The following is a 19,936-nucleotide window of genomic DNA, read 5'->3' on the forward strand; positions in this document are numbered from 1 at the left end:
AGAATGGTAGACTGCCGCAACTGGCGGCCCTGGTGGGCTTTCGGCATTGGGACATAATAGGCATCTCCACACTTGGTGACGTTATGTCTGGGGGAACGCTCAAATCTTTTGCTATGCTGCGGGAGGAATTTGCCATGCCACACACCCAGTTCTATAAGTATCTTCAGTTCCGGCATGCCCTTGCCCCGTATATCCGTGGCGTGGAGGACCTGCCGGAATTCAGTCCCATTGAAGCCAAGGTCTTTATGGGGGAATTGCCAGACAAAAAGATCTCCCGTATCTACCAGACGCTGGTACACCAGAGCGCGTCAGATCTTGCCCACCTTAGGTCCCAGTGGGAGCGGGACGTTGGGGAGCTCGACGAGGAAGATTGGGTTGAGGCCCTGGGGGGGCCCAGGGGTACGGCTGTCTCCACGCGCTTGCGACTGATACAGTTCAGATACCTCCACCGTACATATTACATCAGACAGCGCTTGTGGAGGGTGGGACTGATTGCATCCCCGACCTGTCTTAGATGCGGCTCTGAGGTGGGTACGCTACTGCATACAGTGTGGGACTGTGGGGCTCTTCAGAGGTTCTGGGACAGAGTATTCCGATGTTTGAGTGAGGTGCTTGCATGGGAGTTGCAGAGGGACCCCAAACTGGCTCTCCTTCATGTGCTAGCTGGAATAGGGGGTAATCGATATAAGCGACACCTACTACTCTTGGGTCTGACACTGGCCAAAAGGGACATAGCGAGATCCTGGAAGGCACCTCGTGCCCCCACCGTCACAGCCTGGCAGAATGGTATGGATTACTGTATGGGTCTGGAGCAGCCGGTCTATGTCGCACGGGGGTGCCCCCTCAAGCACTATAAAATTTGGAAGAGGTGGGCGGACTACCGGGGCCTAGACTTGGACCCACCCGCAGAGGAGGAGGCCCTATAGTATGATTGATAGCCCTACAGCCTTTGTTCTGGCTTGCAACTTGCAGCGTTCGGCACGACATGGACGGAGTAGGCAGCAGCACGGTTGGGAGGGGGGGAGTTGGGGGGGGTGGACAGGGGCAGAGGGGGGGTTTTATAGGACATTTCTTTGTACACAATTTCCTTCTGACGTATTGCCTAAGAAAATGTTTGCATGATGTGCTATTGATCATTTGCCCTAGTGATTGTCTCTGGTGTTCAGAGCATTACGTGCTATATTTTTGTCATGCTTCCAATAAAATCTGTTTAAAAAAAAAAAAAAAAATCGGAAGAATCGGGCTGTTACATACATTATATGGGACCTCCTCAACAACCCCAGCTTGTATCAAATCATGAACAATTCGTATAAGTGCCTCCTCCCCCTCCTGTGAAATGCGATATTGTGGCAAACAAGGTAGCACAGCTCCCTCCTTGACACTGATTTGAATCGGAGGGATAACCATCTGACCTACATCAGTGTCTGAGGTAGCCCATAAAGATGCAGGAAGAGAAGCCAATGCAGCATCCTCTTTAATCAAACAGATTCTATCAGATGTAATGTAATTATCATTTAAAATGACACGCACTCCTTCAGGAAAACATCGTATTGTGGCTCTAAAGTGTTTCAACATATCAAGGCCAAAAATATTATCTGGAGTGTTCGGGGAGAGTAAAAACGGACATGGAGCATCAAATTTATCAACAGAAAATAAAAGTGGTTGGGACAATGGGCTAAGGGAAGGTGTTCCATCGAAACCTATCGAAGTAATAGTTGTGCCAGACAGGGGAGCCCTCGGAACCAATTGTTTAGACAAAGCGCTACCTGTAGCTCCTGTATCGACCAGAAACCGATCAGTAGAGCCCAAAACATGTGCTGTAACATAGGGACCCGTCTGATCTACTGGAACTTCAACTGATTCCTTACCCCATCCTCGGCAATCCTATGCATGAGCAGAGTCATATAGATCAGAATGAACATAATCAGATACTTGACATTGATTCCGTTTATCAAATGTGTTCTGTCTTTGTTGTGGACGGGAATTCATATCAGACCTGACTCGATCATTCATAGGACCACGAGGCGCCGAGAAACCTGACCCAGGTCTTCCCTGGCCCCGTTCTCGAGCTGCTTGTTGAGCCTGAAGCGCCGGGCAATCTCGCGCCCAATGGCCGTATTGTCTGCAATATACACATTGATTCGGAGCTATATCTGAACGGCCAGAAGAAATATTGGAAGGTGATCGGCCACTTCTATCATAAGATCTGTGGAGGCTCTGATCATATCCTCTAGGAGGTGGGCCATACACTTGAGCCAACATGACTTTCGTTTTTAACTCTTTCGACTTCTTGTCCTCAGTCCCCTTTGCCTCCGTTTCCTGGCGCTCATAATACTGAGCCATCGTCAACACAGAGGCCGGAGAGGACGTAGTCCAAGAACTCTCACTAGCTTTTAATCGACTCGCTATACCGGGTAACAAATTCGAAACATATTTATCTACAAACAGATGTCTACCGGTATCGTCAGTAAGAGACTGACCACTAAAATCGCGAAAAGCTTCCTCAAAGCAAGTAAAGAAATCAGAAACCGATTCATCAATCTTTTGTTTACAGGACGCTAAGACAGTCCAATCAATCTTTTTGGGGGGAATGACCATTTTTGGTTTAGTTAAAATGGCTACAGGAAGGTCTAATATCAGTCTATGTGGTTTTTGGGCGGGCTCTCGATCCGCATCTATGCGCTCTATTTCTTTCCATTCGGCTCCAAAAACAGTACGATCATCTATATTACGAACGGTCCTCCACATATCTGGGGGTAAAATAAGACCGAAAAACAAATCTATATCACATAAAGTCATAACACAAGAATTCAAGGCACCCTCGACCTCTTCATAAAAGGCAGCTGGATTTTTACGCGGATCAGGTAACGAACTTTTAAGTGCCATTACATCTGCCCTATTCCAGGGAGTATAAACCCAATTATAAATGAAATAACCCTTCGCATCGGCAGAATGTTTATCATCATTATCACCCGCTCCTTTAGGAGGAACATACAAAGGTGCGGCTTCCCGCATGGGTTTCATGACAACTGGTATCATCTTATCTGTCTCGAAGATAGGACGTTGTGCCACTCCGGACGTATTAGTCTGTGGAACGGCGTCCGCAGCCTGTTTCTGCTCCTTCAAATGCCTCGCCTCGTCTCGTATTCTAACCAGCCGTCTAATGAAATCGGGTGCCTGAGAAAAAACAAGAAGACCATCACGTATTTGTTTATGATCATTTGCAATATCAACAGGTTCTAAAATGTCGGAAGCTTTTCGATACATCTCAACTACTTCATCAGCAAATGAGGCAGTGAAATACAACTGTTCTTTCTCTGTCCAATTCTGCATATCAGCGGACAGTTCTGCAGCAGAACGTGCACCACGCAATGCTCTACGGGCAGCTTGTCTGATCTCGGCCGATCGTTCTACAGACAGCATAGATCGGGAGTCCCGCGTTTTCTGTCTATCCTCATCAGAGTCCACGTCATCCCCAGACGGAGCCGATGGAGCAATATACGGGGGTGGAGGTCGATCTAATAACAAAAAATCATCTTGTGGTTTATTAAGGACAAGATAGAGAGGCTGACGGACAGGATATTGGCCCGATATCTGTAACCTTAGTTCTTTTTCCTCTCGCTCCTGTATTTCTTTCGTTTCTTTCTTTCGTAACTCCAGCGCTTTCTCATACACAGTCTTTTGCTGTTCTTTCTCAATCAACGCTTGCTCACGTTTCTCCTGCTGCCGTACTTCTTTCTCCCACATTCGCAAACTCTCAAACATATCACGTCTAGACTTTCGCTCAAACAAACAGCGTTCCACATATTCAACCTTTCGCGCATCAAACGACCCATGCAATGGCCAACGTAACTCAGGATCCTTTTTTGTGTATTTGTGCCACAATGTGCTGTACATTATGGCAGAAAGACCAAACTTCACATACATATCTCGATTAGGAGTCCCCTCGGGGGGAGCCGGCTGTGATTCCTTAAGTCGTAAACTGGCGCCACCAAACAAGCAGCACATCTTACGAAGTGCGCGGCAAACAGGCATGCTTCAAAAAATAGTGCAAGATATACACTACCATAGGTAAAGAGCGCTTAAGGTACTTTCTTAGTACGATGCGCTATACATAGAAAAGGCGGAGAAAACTCCGTGCATCACCTGCCTATATGAATTGCAATCCATATATTGCTAAACATAGGACCCAAAACCTAACCAAAGTAGACAAGTCTATCCAAATACAAAGTGCTCGGGCAAGCGTTCCTAAAACTGCCTTACCAATACGGGAGCTTCCAAATGCCAAAACCTACAACAAAGCGCCGCAAAGCGACTCTCTTACCAATTGTAGGCTGTCCAGATTCCAACTGCCAAGTTTCAAAAATTCGACCAAACGGTCACTGCACGGCAGACCAACAGAAGAGATCTCAGTCGACGACCGGCGCCACCGGGATGGTCGGATCAGAAAGTAAGGAAGAAACACCTCGGATACCAAGACACGGGTCTCATCTGGTAGCGATCGCAACCTCAGCAAAGTTCCGAACCTTCGTCGCGACCAATCCTTCAGGCATCCGAGTCGCCGATGAGCCCCACGTGCCGGGCACCAATTTGTCGTACAGGCCTCAGCCTGGCCCGCTAGTGCAAGGGGTTCGCCCTTCTGCACACGAAGTCCTCGGACTCAAAGGAAAAAGTTGGCACGGAAACTGGAATTGCAAAACATAGAATTTATTACACTTCATGAAGTGGTGCTAAAGTTCAGACAGTACCCTTCGGCACTATGAGAAGTAGCACAAAGGGCTACCGGACACATGGTTTATTTATACCCACACAGGGGCTCAAGAGAAGGCGGTACAAACAAAAAAGCACATTTTATGCCCATACAAGGTAATATTGAGAAGCAAGATCGATCAGTGGGAGGAGCTAACAATCATGGGGTCTCGGCTACCACATTCCAATCTAGGGCTAACCATTAGCAGATGGAGACCCTAACGGTCAGCGGCAAAACACAGAGATGCTATTATTAGACTGTTGCCGGGCAGATTCAAAAGGCCATAAGCAGAGAGGTAGGACAACGCACGTGGTCGACACGAGGCAGTATGTGGCAGACAAAATGGCCGCCATGAATACAAAATGGATGCCATCCAATATCTGGATATCGATCAAAACTCGATGTCTTTTGCTAACGCTCAACTCAATCGACGTTAAAATACAACACCATGACTGCCCATTCCCTGCCCCTGCCTTCCGCCTCCCTGCTGCTCCTCCCTCCCACCTCCCCATATATGCCGGCCACTGTGCGGCCACGCCTCTGGCGCGCCTAAGCTAGCCAGTCTCCGCCTGCCTGCGCCTGGACCTCGCCCAGCACCAGAACCCCTGGCCCCCGCCCCCACCTGGACGACCGCCGCCACTACGACGCCAGCACTCTGCACGCTCTCAACTTCGGACGGAGCCACACCTGCTTCAAGGCCACCCGAAACGCATACACAGCCCCTTCCCCTGCCGGAACTGCAGCTACACCAGCCTCAGAGCCGACGAACCACCCACCAAGAAAGACCCCAACCACCTCCGATGCATACTACTGAACACCCGCTCCGCACGCAAGCATGCCGTCGAGCTTTGGGGCCTGCTTGACACATAATCCCCGGACGTTGCCTTCCTGACAGAGACCTGGTTTAACGACTCCTCCACACCCGACATCGCCATAGCCATCCCAGATGACTACAAGATCACCCGCAGAGACCGCACCAAAAGAGTCGGAGGAGGAATCGCCATCGTCCACAAGAGCAGCATCAGGGTCTCGACTAGCACCGACGACACGCTCAGCACCATCAAACACATGCATTTCCAGTGCCACACAGACCCTAACTCCACCCTCAGAGGCACCCTCATCTACTGACCCCCCAGACCCTGCCCCCAGTTCAGCAACTCCATCGCCGACTTGATCAGCACGCACGCCCTGACCTCCACCGACTACATTTATTTATTTATTCATTTGTCGAGCGCATGGTTACACCAATGGTGTGTCCCCGCGCTAAGACATCGTCAGATGAGTGACTACCATTTTTGAGTGGGTCCTCCACTCCTCCACTCCTCCCTCATATGTATTAGAGAACAGCCACGTCTTTAGCTGTTTCCACACTTTCGCTGGGTTCGGATCTCATGGAGACCGGTAGAGTGTTCCGGATTTTGGCCGCCAAGTACCTGAAGGAACGGGCTGCTGTACAGACTTTAAAAATCTAGGGACCTTCACTAAAGCCATGTCAATGGACCTTAGGTTACGTCCGGGGATATATTTAGTCAGCAATGGTTGCAGGTATCTGGGGCCTTTGTGTGAGAGGATGCGATGGCAATAGCACATCGCCTTCAACATGGCTCTTTCTTCCACTGGCAACCAGTGTAGGGTGTCAAGAGCCTTCCTAGTGTTCGTTCTCCTGGGGAGACTGAGAACCAGACGTGCTGCAGCATTTTGCACCCTCTGCAGTTTGGCTAGGCCTTTTTTTGAGGCCCCTAAGTACAGTACATTTCCATAGTCCAATTGTGAGGTGATTACTGCATGGAGTATGGTCTTTCTGGCTTTGGCTGGTAGTAGATCTATACCTTTCCTAAGGGTTTTTATGGCACCATAGCATTTTCCCGCTACCTTCTGGATTTGATTGTCAAATGATAGTTTGGAGTCTATCCAGATTCCAAGGTTTTTCACCTCTAATTTTGGGTGGGGGACTTGGCCTAGTCATTCTGGCCACCAAGCAGATGACCAGATGGTGGGTGTCTTCCCTACCACTAATACCTCGGTTTTATTACCATTTAACCGGAGGCAGTGGTTTGACATCCAGTCAGCCACTTCTTCTAGACAGTTTTCTAAGCGGGTAGCTGCCTGATCTTTGTTTTGGGATAGCATTACAATTAGTTGCGTGTCGTCAGCGTAGGACACTATTGACACCTCGTGTTTCTCTACACAGCCTGCCAGTGGTCCCACATACAGATTAAAGAGCGTGGGGCTTAAAATTGATCCCTGTGGGACCCCTTGAGGGAGGGGGTAGCTATCTGACAGGTGTGTCCGTTGGGCCACTTGGAAGCTTCGTTCGGCTAGGAACTAAGTCAGCCACTTCAGGGCATTACTCCTAATGCCGCAGGTCTCTAGCCTCTGAAGTAGTAGTGGATGAGAGACGGTGTCAAACGCCGCGCTGAGATCCAATAGGATCAGCGCGGCTGTTTGCCCCTCATCCACATGTTTCCTCAGAGCCTCTGTCGCCATTAATAGTGCTGATTCTGTTGAGTGGGCCGTTCTAAAACCTGATTGTGAGGGGTGTAACAGGTTGTTCATGTTAATGTGGTCAACTAGCTGTTTATTTGTGATTTTTTCTGTGATTTTAGCCACGAATGGGAGTAGTGAGATTGGGCGCAGATTGTCTAGTCTGGTGTAGTCTAGTGTAGGTTTCTACTTGAGTGGTCTAACAATGGCCTGCTTCCATTTCCTAGGGACTATTACTGACTCGAAGGAGCGGAGGATGAGATCCTCAATGTAAGGTAGGATTGTATCCATCCCCTCCATCATTTTCTCAGGTTGCGCCGGGTCTCTGGGCGAACCGGATTTTATTCCTTTTATTATGGTTTTTAGTTCCATGCCTTCCGGTATTGTAAATTTCTCCAGGGTTACTTTAACTGAGGTCACTGTTTTGGCAGCGTGAACGGTAGTACCCAGCCGTGCCTCAGCCGGAAAAGTCTTGTATATTTTAGTTACTTTGTTTGAGAAGAATTCTGCTATCTCATTGCAGATTTCTTTGGTGTCTGGGATATCAGCTATCTTCTCTTTTTGGATTTTAAGGGATTTTAGAATGATGAACATTTCTTTATGTGAATTGTTAGATTTGTCTATTTTATCTGTTTAAAACTCACATCTGGTTTTCTTAATCAGTGAGTGATAGGCTTTCAGTTCCTTTTTATAATCTTCTTTGGATTTACTACAGTAAGTTTTCCTCCAGGTTCGCTCGGCTTTTTTACATATTTTCCTAGCCATTCTTAGTTCGTCATTGTACCAAGGGGCAGTTGCCTTAGGTCTCCTTGGTATTCTTGTGCTCCAGGGTGCAACTTCATCTAGAGCGTCTGTAATCCAAGCCTCTATCTGGTCATTAGCTATATTAATGTCTATGTCCAACATTTGTTTCTGTTTCTCAAGAGTTTGTGAGAACGAGGTGGAGTTGAATTTAATGATACATAGAGGTTGGAGAGATGCACTACTTTCTCCTTTAGTTATCCAACGTTAATTAAAGTGTCCACTTTTAACTTTGTCGGCGTGCTCGCTCTTCGCGCTCCGCCCATTCGCGCTGCAAACAAGTGAAAAAGACAAATTTGAAGCTCTCTATTTCTCAATACAGTTAACCCGCATTTCCTCCTTTACCGGCATTCTCTGCTATAGACACCCCGGTCCTAGGGCTCCTTTTGCCAATAAGATTCAAGAAATATTAGAGCCTTTTATTAATAGGCCTAATCTTACTCTACTGGGTGACTTTAATTTTCATCTGGAGAAGACAGAGGAACCGGACATGATTGTTCTTATGGAAAATCTTATTGCATGTGGACTGAGCCAACTAGTAGATGGTCCTACGCACCTTGCGGGTCATACTTTAGACGGTATCTTTTCTAATGATAGCAGGTTGACCGAATCGCCGATCCCTTTAACCTGGTCAGATCACTGGGCCGTTCCCTTCCGTCTAAGTACACCTTCCTCTACCATGTCCTCCAAAAACACCAACTCATGGGAAACCAGAAGAAATTACAATGAGGTAAACAATAGCTCAATAGCCCCTTTTCTGGCAGAAGGCAACTTCTCCCTCTTGCCTGATGCTAATGCTGCTGCTCTTAGCCTGTCCAGTGCATTATGCAAAGCTGTGAATACCCTAGCACCCCCTAAAAAACATTATTCTGCTAGGAAGACCCCTCTGCCCCTTGGTACTCGGAACGATTGAGATTGTTGAGACAGAAATGCCGACAAAAAGAAAGAGCTTGGCTCACCCGACCTAGTGCCCCCGAGAAGAGCCAGCATAAATAAGCCCTAAAAGACTATAAAAGGGCGATAATAGATGAGAAAAAGATTTATTTCAATAACACCACTGCCTCGATAAAATCCTCAAGATAGCTCTTCAAAATAATCGACTCCTTATCCTCACCTAAAAACCCTAATTCAGTGGTGGAGACACAGTCGCTTTGCAATAGTATTGCTAATTTTTTCCACACTAAGATAGTAGACATACATACTGCCCTGGAAATTTTAAATTTGGAGCTTAACACACGGCCAACACCTATCTCTTTTTTAGACCATCCTCCTATCAGCTCTGAGATCTTGGAAGCAAATCTCGGTTCCCGTTTGACACAGTTTCCTCTGATGTCGCTGGTAGAGCTTAATAATCTCCTAGACGCTACTAAGTCTTGCTCCCCCCGGGACCCCTGTCCTTTGAAAACTCTTAAGACTTGTAGAGAGACTGTACTTCCTGTTCTATTGGAGATTATGAACATGTCCATCACTAAAGGGAGTTTTCCAGTAGCCTGGAAGACTGTAGTAGTTAAACCTCTGCTGAAAAAGGCTTCCTTGAATCCCGATGTCCTGAAACATTTCCGGCCAATTTTTTTACTACCAGTCCCGGCCAAAATACTCGAAGCCCATCTTAACCACCACCTGTCCCTATATATGGAGAGGGAGAATCTGTTAGATATTTCCCAGCATGGACTCCGGGAGACCCATAGCACAGAAACGGCCCTCACGATGGTAGTCAACAACATCAGAGCGGAAGTTGACAAAGGTCGAACTGCTCTGCTTGTGTTGCTAGACCGAACAGCAGCGTTCGACACCCTGTCCCCTTCAATCCTGGTTGACAGGTTGAGGTCGATAGGGGTTGAGGACAACGCTCTGAATCTCCTTTTCTCTTTTCTTCACCAGAGATGGCAAAGAGTAAAACTGGGAACATTTCTATCTCCCTCCCAGGCGGTGCATTGTGGGGTCCCACAGGGTTCGGCTCTGAGCCCTGTATTATTTAACATCTATCTGACCCTTCTTGCTAAAATTATACGATCTTTTGGGTATCAAGTACTCTCATATGCCGATGATACTCAGATCATTGTCTCCACTTCCCGACCGACACAAGACTCTGCTCCTAAATTTAGAGCATGTATGGAAGAGGTGTCAGTATGGATGATACGCAATCATCTTAAACTAAACGAAGAGAAGACTGAGATCTTGGTCTTTGGTGGGAGCCATGAAGTGTGGAATGAGGATTGGTGGCCTGTCTCTCTAGGGGAATGTCCCCAACCTGCAGAGGCAGCCAGGAATTTAGGTGTCATAATTGACCCTGCCCTCTCATTCGACCATCAGGTCAATAAAACAGTGGCCACATGCTGTACCATTATTCGAACTCTAAAAAAGATCGCCCCCTATTTGTCCCCGGAGGCACGTAAACAGTCAACGGTCGCCCTGGTATCTTCCAGGCTCGACTATTGTAACGCGCTGTATGGTGGTATTAAAAGGAAATTGAGTCAGCAACTTCAGGTGATTCAAAACGCCGCCGCTAGGCTCGTTCTCAATCTGCCTAGACGCTCATCTGCCACCAAGGCGAGAAAAGAACTTCATTGGCTGCCAATTCAGGCCAGAATTTCATTTAAACTCCTCTGTCTTGCCCACAAGGCGGTATTTGGACCAGGGTCTGAAGGGATTAAATCCCTAGTTAGCCCCTATATCCCCAACAGACCACTTTGGTCATCCACTAAAAATCTGCTTACCGTCCCGAGATTCAACAAGGTGAGATGGGAAGGAAGAGCGTTCTCCTTCCTGGTGCCCAAACTGTGGAACACCCTACCGCCTGAACTCTCTAGCCAACCCTCACTGGTGATTTTTCGCAAACTTTTAAAAACATGGCTTTTGTCCCTGGCGTACTAATTAATTAATTATGACTATATCACCCTCTCGCTCTGTTATGATTTTTTTGTCTGTTATCTGCGCCTTGATGCCCTTTGGGGTTAAGTTTTCTGCGCATTATAAGACTCACATTCATTCATTCATTCATTCAAAAATGCAAAGGAGACACATTTCGGTCTCCGTCTAGCTGCACAACCTATTATAATGAATTTAATGGAGTTGAATTTAACACACTTTTTGGTAGTTATTGTTTCTCTATGATGTAGTGTTTTCCTCCTCTGAGAGGGCAAAGTAAAAGGGACTAAATAGTGATGGGACCACGGAACTGGCCATGGCCTTCCTATTTTAATCTCAGTGCAATTGGCAAGTATCGGGTCTAAAATGTGGCCCCCTTGATGTGTTTGTGACTCCACTATTTGTGTCAGATTTAGTGCGAGAAGGTCCTTACAAATAGCATTTACTTCTTTGTTGTCGGTCTCATCGAAGTGTATCTTTAGGTCCCCTAATACCAAAAACTTGTTATATCTCAGTGCTGGGTGGACTACTTTATCCTCCAGACTTGTCACAAATGTTGTCATTTGGCCAGGTGGGCGGTAGATGAGGAAACCCGCTATGGTGTTATCTTCTGTTATTGATAGCGTGAACAAGAGTGCCTCACAGCTATCTAGATCACTTTGTTGGGTCTCACATTTGATATCATCTTTATGGATTATGGCAATTCACCCTCCTCTTTGGCCTATCCTATCTCGCCTCATTAGGCAGTAGCCGTTTGGGATGGCGTCTATCACATCTGGTGTTTTGAGTTTTCATTCAGCCATGTCTCGGTCAGGAACAAGGCGTCTAATGATTTCTCCTCTAGTAGATCATTTATCTCATACTTGTGTTTAGCCATAAACCTGCAGTTTAGTAGAGCCAGCTTTGTTTTTGGTGCCCCCGTGGTATATGTATGGCAGCTAAGTGTAGTATTGCAGTGCCTGCATGTTAGTGCCATGTTGTCAATCTGTATTTTATGTCTACAAGTAGCTCTGATGGGTTTGTTTAGTTTTAATAGTGCCTCTTTAGAGTACTTGATCCTCTCTAAAGTCCCCACAGGGCCAGGGTTCCTGGCCCCTGGTCCCGGCCGGAGCGTGGACGGGCGCAGACGGGCTTGCCTTTGGCACGCCTTCGGCATGCCAGCGGCGCGCCCGCTGCACGCGAGCGCTGCACGGTCATGGGGACATTGGTTTAAGTAGAGGGGAAGATTGAGGTGGATGGAGCGCCTCTGCTGACTAGACTGGAAATGACCAGCTCTGCTCCGCCCTCCACGCAAACGGCACACAGCCGGGTTGGACCGGGGCAGGCAGGCTAAAATGCGGTGAGTGAAACAGTCCTCAGCCGTATGTTGTGCAAAATACACTTTCAGTGCAAGAAGCCAGTGCAATCAGAATATTTTAGAACAGTGATTAAAAACCAACAGATATTTCAGAGATCGTAGCGTTCACTCAGTAGTCTCACCTTGAGTGTCTATCCACCTCGGAGACCTGAACTTTCACCTTGAGAACAACACAACAACAACTCCACAACCCTGATCGATAACATTGCCAACCTCGGATTGAAGCAACTCGTCACAACGCCCACCCACTCCGCCGGCCACACGCTTGACCCCGTCTTCTCCTCAAGCCTGCACGTCTCCATCAGCCACACCACCGAACTCCTCTGGACCGACCATCGCTGCATCCACTTCCCCTTCCAGAAACCCACCACACACCACAGCACCCAACAGATCCCCCGCCGCTGCCGGAGCAAAATCACCAAAGACCAACTACACGCAAACCTCGCTCTCAGCCCACCCACCAAACCCTCCAACACCGACGACGCTGCCCAGAGCCTGAGACTGTGGATTGAGTACTGCGCCAACACCCTCGCCCACCGAAGAAACCCCCCCACATAGACACCAGCAAGAGGGCCAGCTGGTTCACCCCAGAACTCCTAACCTCCAAGCAAGCCTGCCGGAAACTAGAGAAGAAATGGAAAGTGAACAAACTCCGGACAGCGTCGCAGCACACAAAGACGCCATCCACAACCACCACCACCTCATCAGGGCGGCCAAGAGGACCTCCTTCAAAGACCGCCTCAACAACAGCGCACACAATAGCAAGCAGCTCTTCAACATCGTTAAGGAACTCTCCAACCCCAGCTCTAACACCAACGACATCCCGCCGTCGAAGCCCTGTGGACTCCCCCGCCACCTTCTTCTACCACAAGATAGCAGACATCCACGACAGCTTCAACACCCAGACAGCCCCAACAGACAGCAACACAACAGACCCTCTGCACACCATCGACCACGACCCACTGTTAGCCTGGGCCAGCGTGAGCATCGATGACACCATCAAGACTATGCGGACAATCCATTCCGGCTCTCCGTCAGACCCATTCCCGCACCACGTCTTCAACAGAGCAAGCAGCTCCATTGCACCCCACCTGCGCAACATCATCAATCTCTCCTTTGAAACCGCGACCTTCCCAGAGATCTGGAAACACACCGAGATCAACGCACTACTCAAAAATCCTAAGGCAGACCCAAGAGACCTCAAGAACTTCCGGCCCATCTCTCTGCTCCCCTTCCCGGCCAAGGTCATCGAGAAAACCGTCAACAGACAGCTAACCCAATACCTCAAAGAAAACAGAATCCTGGACCCTTCCCAGTCAGGGGTCCGCAGCAACCACAGCACCGAGACTGCCCTCATCGCTGCCACCGATGACATCAGGACCCTGCTGGACAACGGCGAGACCGCAGCACTCATCCTCCTAGACCTCTCTGCCGCCTTCGATACCGTCTGCCACCGCACACTATGTGCACGCCTCCACGCCACAGGGATCAGAGACAAAGCTCTGGATTGGACCACCTCCTTCCTCTCTGGCCGAACCCAGAGTGTCCACCTACCCCCATTCCGTTCCAAAGCCTCCGAGATCATCTGCGGCATAACCCAGGGATCTTCCCTCAGCCCAACACTGTTCAACATTTACATGGCCCCGCTCGCACACGTAGCCCGACAGCACGACCTCAACATAATCTCCTACGTCGATGACACTCAGCTGATCCTCCTCCTCACCAAGGACCCTATCACCGCCAAAGCCAACCTCCATGAAGGAATGAAGGTCGTCGCCGACTGGATGAAGACCAATCGTCTGAAGCTGAACTCGGACAAGACGGAGGTCCTCATCCTTGGCTCTAACCCTTCAGCCTGGGACGACTCCTGGTGGCCGACGGCACTGGGGGCAGCCCCGACACCCACCGACCACGCACGCAACCTGCAGGGACATCTTAAGGATTTTGGGGGCCCTGGGCCAAACATGTTTTGGGGGCCCCTTTTCAGAACATCTTTGAATTTATGATCCAATTTGAGCCCCTAATTCCCATGCCGTTTCCGCTTCCTCAGCTGCGTAAGCGATCATCATAGGCATTAGCCTACATATTCACGATGTAAATGGACGCGCGCAACTGACAGAGGTAGGATATAGTGTTTCCTGCCCTGCTACTAGGTTTTTAATACTTTTTAAAATTGTATATGTGTGGCTGAATTACTCTGTGCTTTTTAACAATTTCTCTTACCTTCGCACACATGCACTTTACTTGATTCTGCTTGCCCACACCTCCTTAGCTCCTCTGATTTGCATCTTGCTTTTCCCCCAGTCCTGGTCTGCCACGGCTGATACGCCAATTGTGCGGAGGGCAGGGGTTACTATCGGGCTCCCACTTCCGCCCACGCAGTTTCTGCTTCCTCCGCTGCGTTAGCGATCCAGTTTGCATCATACCATTAGAAGTAATGGGGTAGCCCTGTAACCCTCAGAACCTGGGCCAGGGAATTTGAACTAAAAGGTGGTTCTTTTGGGGAATGCAATTGCTTTGAAAACTTATTATATACAAAAGAAAAGAAATATCTGGTGAAGGACAAATCAGAAAACCAAATAGACACACTGACCACAATTTGCATAAGAAGGTAAACCTTTAGTATTTAACCTTTTTGCGTATTATTTCAAAGAGCATAGTGCAAGCTGTCCAGAACAACAATACAGAAAATAAGGGTCCATTAGGTGAGAATGGTGACTGAGTGCTCCAAATGATTACACAAGACCAAAATATATCATACATGTAAACAAAAAACAACACAAGTTATTCGACATATCCACTGTACAACACAATAGTTTCAAGAGAGTAATTTTTTTCTTTAATGGTTGAAAACTCTGTGTGGTTGGATATATAGACAGAACGTCGACGTTTCGACCCTAGATGAATGCAGTGATTTTAGTACATCTATGGTGGGTCTTCATCAGGACTGGAAAAATGTAGGACAGCCTATGAATGTAAAAGGAGGTACAATCAGGGCCTAGTTTGTGTTAATATAATAAAACAGGTGTTTAATTACCCATTTTTCTCATCTTGTTTTATATAGGTGTATCATTCGATTTATCTTCAACTTTTGGGTGGAGGTTGTCAGCCGACAACCCCCTTCTGCGTGAATGGCGCAAGGTAATCTATAAAATGAAACAAGCAGGGTGAAACTGAGGCCTCAGCTTCATATGGGAAGGGCTTCTCATAAGCGCAGGTGAGATGAGCTGTTTCCTACCTGTTTGTGAATTCCGAATCTTCTTCAATGAGCAGTGAAGAAGTTTGTGTAGGGTGGTGCCACCGTGGCTATTGCCTGGAAGAAATAGGTAATCCGGTCTTACGCATGGGGACCTTATCTTTTAAGTAATAATCATTAATTTAGCCAGTGACATACAGTAATGAATCCATCCCATTCCTAGATCTCACTCTTGAAGTAGAGGAAGAAAGAATTGTGATGAACTTATTTAAGAAACCAACCAATCGAAACACACTCCTGCAATACAACTCGCACCACCCCAGGAACCTGAAAGGCAACCTACCTTACGGGCAATTTTTACGTGTACGCAGGAACTGCACAAGAAGAAAAGATTATTTCAAAGAAAGTGATTTACTCATCGCGAAACTGAGAGAAAGGGGATACCCCAAGGGGTTACTGAATAGAGCCAGGAAAAGGGCCTCGTACAGACCACGTGAAACCTTACTGGTAGTACAAACAAAAAACAGAGAAATGGATAAACTAATATGTGTAACCACCTTTAACACAAGAAGTCACAAAATAAATAAAGTGATCAAGAAATATTGGAACCTTGTGGGCCCAGAAATCGGAATACAAAAGGTCCCCATGTTCTCATTCAAGCGGGCCAAAAATGTTAAAGACTATGTTGTGTCTTCATTTCTGGAATCAACTTCTGCACCTGACACCAGATCACAGTTAGGTCTACCGCCCATCACAGGACACCAAAGATGTCGGAGTTGCAAAGCTTGCAAATACGTACTAACTGGAAAAACCGTCACGCATCGTGGGAAGACATACACACTCGGACACTTCACGAATTGCAATAGCCAAAACATAATATATGCGAAAAGATGCCCATGCCTACTGATCTACATAGGTCAGACAACCCAAAAAGTGAAAAACAGAATTCTGCAACACCAAAGTACAATAAGGCACCGTTGGTAGACCACTACTCTACACTGGGACATACACAAATGGAATGGCTAGTGCTCGAGAAAGTGATCACCCATCAAAGTGGAGGCAACATCGAGAACCAACTTAACTACAAAGAATGCCAGTGGATACACACCGTTGAGGCAATAACTCACGGCCTCAATGAACAGGAAGAAACCTATGTACAAATGAGTAGACTGTAATCTAACGCTCAGATGGACTCTGTATCCCAAACCCACGCCCAACGCCTTGTCAAACACCAAGTACTAACTGAAGTCATCTGTGTTAGGTATGGTAATAACACACACTCACAAGGCCAAATAATTCACCTCAAGGGGGACCCTTTACATGTTTGATTAGGTTACTCAGGAATTGTGCCCACACATATATGATTGATAGTGATTCTTTCAGGACTTAAATATGCAACATCTCCAATTGGTATTGTCTTTTTTTTAGGCCAATTTAACCTATGCCTGTATATATTTTTGTTTATAAACCATGTTCGTGCAACGTACACATTCTGTATTCTGTGGTTATATTAACTAACCACTGTGAACATACCAGGCGAGAGTCTGTTCCTAGACTTGGGATTAAGCCCATATGTCGGTACATTAAGCACACCGCTCATAACCTCGTTCTATAGGCCAACCCAATGTGTCCCTGAAATTAAGTAAAACACTCCGTCCAAGCGGGTACATTCTGCCACAAACCTACTTACAACCCGAGCGTTCCCTCCTAGGTTATTATCACTATCTTTGTTCAGTTATTGTTCAAGGTTTTCTTGTATTTAACACCTAAGCAAAGATGCCTGCAGCACTGACATATATCAGATAGTGTATGTCCTGTATGTTTACACAGGAAAAGAATAGCTCTTGCGCATCCCCCACGCGCAACTGTAGAACAAATTCAGGTTCCTAAACACGTTGGATCTGACACGTACGCCATCGGAGGCGCATGTCAAATCGCGGGCAAACGAAGGTTCGGGTTGTCATTTACTGAACTGCACCCGACAGATTAAGACATTCCTGCTACTCCGCCCAAGTAAGTTTCCTAAGACAGAACTATGCGGTAGACGTTTTTAGCTTTCTATCTTCTTTACAGATGAAAGGAAGGCCTCTATGCAAATTATGCTGGGAGTTCCTCTGGAAGAGTAGAAGGCGATCCCCATGTGGTACCAACTTTTTGACCTTCACTTTTGGTGAAATTACAATTGATGTTGAGGATGGGTACTATACCCGTGAGCACAGCAGTGGTCTTGTGATTAAATAAGCATGTATCTTTACAGGGTAATATACCCGAAAATTTTGTATTTATTCGCAATGTAAATCAAAAGGTATTCAAAATGCAACTAACCAGTGTTGATATCCATTTATCAATTGTGAACTATACATTTAGATTATTGTCCATTAATATTGATTGAATATATAATTTGCAGAAATCATCACATTGTTCACTTTGCCAATGTTGATAAAGTTTTGTTCATTTTAATTGAGGAAGAATCACTGAGAGTGAAGTATTTTGTTTATGTTTATGAAATGCATCAATTGATGTATAAAAGTATGTGACATACTGAAAAACGGATTATGTGATAAAGATCGCAAGATCGAAACGCATCTGTTTAGTTTGCTAAACATAAATATATATACTAGCAGCCCGACCCGACGTTGTCCGGGTATGAAATAGAATGTGTGTAATGTGTGTATTCAGATACGGTCATTCGCGTGTTCCCCCGCTTGAGGACCAGCTGCAGCCCTGGTTGATGTTAGCAGGCGCGTGTCCCCCCGCTTGAGGCCCAGCTGCAGCCCTGGTTCATGTTAGCAGGCGCATGTAATTAGTGTAGTGATCTGCCGCCTGAGCCCGGCTACAGCCCTGGCTGAGGTTAGCAGGCGCGTGTAATTTGGTTTAATGTCATAGTTCAGTAACAGCGCGCATGAGAGGCTGCAGCAATTGTCCCCGCATACAAGCTCAGTCGCATGTGCCCCCGCTTGAGGGCCAGCGGCGACCGTCTAACAATTAGAATTGTGTGAGTCTTGAATGATTGTTTCCGGCTGTTCTTATTTTTTTATGACCCACACCGACGCTCTTCGGCCCAGAGTGCTTTTTAGACGCACCCAGGACTAGCCACACACTGCGTTTGGCACTTTCAGACGCACCCAGGCCAAGGCACACACTGCATTCGGCACCCCCAGTATGTGTGAGACAACAGGCAGTCCCCCAAGGGAGTCTTGCGAATGGTTACTTATCATGCTTCGAGGTGAACGCCTTTGTGCGCCCCCAGCACACGGCCACAGCAGACGATCTGATTAATGTACGACCCAGATGGCATGAAGTGCGGAACGTAGCACACGCCCCCAGCGTTTGTCACGCCCCCAGTGTGCCCCTTGATACTGCGCAGTTGCGTAATTGGCGATTCACATGGCATGAAGGGCGGACACACGCCCACAGCGCGGACACACGCCCACAGCGTTTGTCACGGCCCCAGCGTGTCACGCCCCCAGCGTGCCCTTTGATGCGGCGCAATTAAGACTCACATGTCATGAAGGGCGGAACGTACCACACGCCCCCAGCGTTTGTCACGCCCACAGCAGAACGCAGACACGCCCACAAGGGACTACTTTGCTGGCACGGTTCTTTTACCTTTTAAGTGTATATGGTGGCCCTCTGCATAGCCTATGTCCTTCTGATGCAACTACCCTTTCCAACGCTGTATTGGGTGTTGTGATTGGTGCTGTGGTTACTGATATTACCCGCCTCAAAGGTTTGGGCTCTCTCTTTATAATATTAGTATGGATATATATATATATATTATCTACCTATTATAGTTAAGACCTAGTTTCCATAGGAAAAGCGTTTTTCTTTACCAAATAACTTTGGAGCCGGTTAACGAATCTTCGCGAAATTTTCAAACTAGTGGGGCGCTTCGGTCCGCTCCTATCTAGAAAGTTTCGGAGTGATTTGGCAAGTGGGTGCCGGGAAAAAAGGGGGTCTCAAATGTGTATTCTCCATGTTAATTCACATAGGAAACTTTAGACACTGTACAGCCCGAAATGCTGAAAGGAATTACACCAAATTTTGCAAAAAGGTAGCCCTTGTTTCAGAAAGAACTATTAAATGGTGTAAATCCGTTAAGTAGTTCCTGAGAAATTAAAGAAAAAGAGGTGAAAAAATGCATTTCCCATAGGAAACTTTAGACACGGCTACAGCTGGAACTGCTGAACGGAATTACACAAAATTTGGTAGAAAGGTAGTGCTTGGTTCAGAAAGCCCTCTTTTTCTTAAATGCTGTAAATCCTTTCAGCAGTTGCTGAGAAAATAAAAAAATAAAAATATCGATATATAGAGGCATGGAGGATGCGCGCACCCTGCCGATCACGAGCTGCATTCTAATTGGCTGTCAACACTTCAAACCAGGAAGTGTTGGCAGCCATCTTGTGCCTCGGTAGAACCAAGGCACCTGAAAGCAAAGGCTCAAAACAAGAAAAGGGGACAGGGTAGAAACACCCTGACC

This window comes from Lissotriton helveticus, chromosome 1_2, assembly GCF_964261635.1.
Source record: "Lissotriton helveticus chromosome 1_2, aLisHel1.1, whole genome shotgun sequence".
NCBI classification, from domain to species: domain Eukaryota; kingdom Metazoa; phylum Chordata; class Amphibia; order Caudata; family Salamandridae; genus Lissotriton; species Lissotriton helveticus.